A 2,560-nucleotide genomic window follows, 5' to 3' on the forward strand; every position below is an offset into this window, starting at 1 on the left:
AATATAATTTAATATAAACACTGTTTATGTAACTTCGTGCTGAATAGTATCATTTTCCTTTTCTTTGTTTAGACTTGGGGAATAAATCTTTTTCCTATAATGGCGATAAGACAGCTACCAAAATTTAAAGAATCTACATAGAATTCAAGAATTTTTCTGAAAAAAGATCAAAAGAGACTTTCCCTTTTGATGATAGCTGTTATGAGTATGACAAATAGACAAAGCAAAGTATAATATAAAGTAAGAAACCAAATAACACATATTGTCGGTACTCGGATTTCCATTTTTGTGTTTTTTTAATCCTTCCCTTTAAATATAATTATTATATTATTGACTTAATTAATCTATCTAAAGATTAGAATAAAAATTTAATTAATTAAAGAAAATGATATCGTGGGTGCACGTCTTTCTTCATTGTCGTATAACCGTATATAACTAATCCCTAATGGTATTCTACGGTGGGATAAATAAAATATCTCCATCCTTAATTAGAGATTTTAAGTATGAACTCTTTTCTTTTTTAGGTAGCCTTACACAATGTGAAACTAAATTACTCAATATTCTAATATAGGTTTCGGACATCGGGTGAGATACTAAAAGAATATCTAATATATATTTTTTTGATGTTGGACTAATTAGTAAACAAGCATTAAAATTCATATAATGTCAAATGACACCGCTTGGTCTAAGGTGTTTCATTTCTGCACCTAGTCATTTTCTCCCCATGGGCAAAAAATATGTCAATGGACTAGAGCTGTCAATATGGGCGGGGTCGGGCTAGCCCAGCCCAGCCCACATGGGCTTTAGCAATTGACGGGTTGGGCTGAGCTAGCCCACCATTTTGACGGGCCTTATAATGGTCAGCCCACCCCAGTCCTATGTGGGCTGCGGGCCCCCACGGGCCGGCCCAATATTTTTTTAAGTATAATTTTATATTTTTTCTTTAAGTTCTAACCTAAAAAGATAAATATTTAAAAGTTAAAAAAATCTAATTGGAAAGATTTCACAAAACTTAATAACTTTTTATACTGTTTCAATATATGATAAACACGAAAAAAATAAAAGACAAGACTAATATTTCATTCACTAAAAATCAAAAGTCAAAACAAACTATTCAAGAGAACGTCCATGATGCTTACGGGATATGCAACACATCATCTTCATCAAACACATTTGAATCCGCTTGTGAGAAGGTTGTCTTAATATCTTCGCTTTCATCTACATCTACAATTTGTATGCAATATTAATTAGTTAAATATTAAGAATAATTAAAATTTTAAAGCTAATTAATGTTTTAAGACTTTGATCTTTTAATGTGATGAGCTTAATAAACATTAAGCTTGAATACTCTTCTTGATATTTTTTGTGTCATATACTTTTCATATTTTATATATGTCAAATACATATTTTTATTAGGCACACGGGCCGGCCCAACCCAGCCTCAGTCAAGCCTCACGGGTCACGGGCTTATTCGGGCCGAGCTTAAAAGCCTCGTTTTTAAATGGGCTCAAAGAATTCTAGCCCAGCCCTGCTAAATCACGGGCAGGGCTGGGCTGGCCCACCGGGCCAAGCCCATATTGACGGCTCTACAATGGACAAGTCAATTTTTAATATATAAGACAATCGAACACTAGAAAATAATTTTTTAAAAATATATTTCGCTGGAATTACATTAATTAAAAATACATATTGTCGGAAATAAAAGGAAAAATATTTTACCGTACACACATATTATATTGTCATTTTAAACATAATTAAATCCGTGACATGTGGATAACAATTATATTTATCACGAGCTAGATTCAGATTGGATTCCCTTTTAAGGATATAAAAAACAAAAATAATGACAACTCTGAAAAGAAGTAAAGAAATGTACAGATTTGACTGTAATGCCTTTTTCTACGGTTAAGTGGTTTACTATTTACAGAATAATTAATTAGAAATAATCTTCCGTTAATTATCCATTTAACATTTATTTAACTTTTTTTTTTATATATAAAGAAAATTTCTTGGCACCGACTTAGGTAAGTAGGAAAGTTCGAATAAAGTAAAGAAAGTAGGGCCCACATTATTGACCAAACTACTACATACTATATGAAATGCCCCAACTAAAAAGTCAAAAATCATGTGCATATGTTTTTCGAATAAAATAAAAAATAATGAATCTTGATAACTCCAAATAAACTATTAAAAAATTGGAAAAAATTTATTATCACCAATCGCGTCAACTACATTAATTTACCTTCATATATATATATATATATATATATATATATATATATATATATATATATATATATATTGTGCTTGGGAGCAAATCTAGTGCTTCGACGTCGATACTATGTTCACCCGAACTTAATATTTCTTATGCGGGGTATAGATTCTTACTTAAGAAATCGTAAAAATTTAAAATATATTAAATTTGAACCTATAATTTTAAATATCCCTTATACTCAATAATGTACAACTTTATATCCGAAAACGTATCACATTAAACCCCCTTAATGTGGTGGGACTCAGATATTTTTTCCATAATAAACACAAGGATCCAAAAAAAAAA

Source organism: Nicotiana attenuata, unplaced genomic scaffold, assembly GCF_001879085.1.
Source record: "Nicotiana attenuata strain UT unplaced genomic scaffold, NIATTr2, whole genome shotgun sequence".
NCBI lineage: Eukaryota > Viridiplantae > Streptophyta > Magnoliopsida > Solanales > Solanaceae > Nicotiana > Nicotiana attenuata.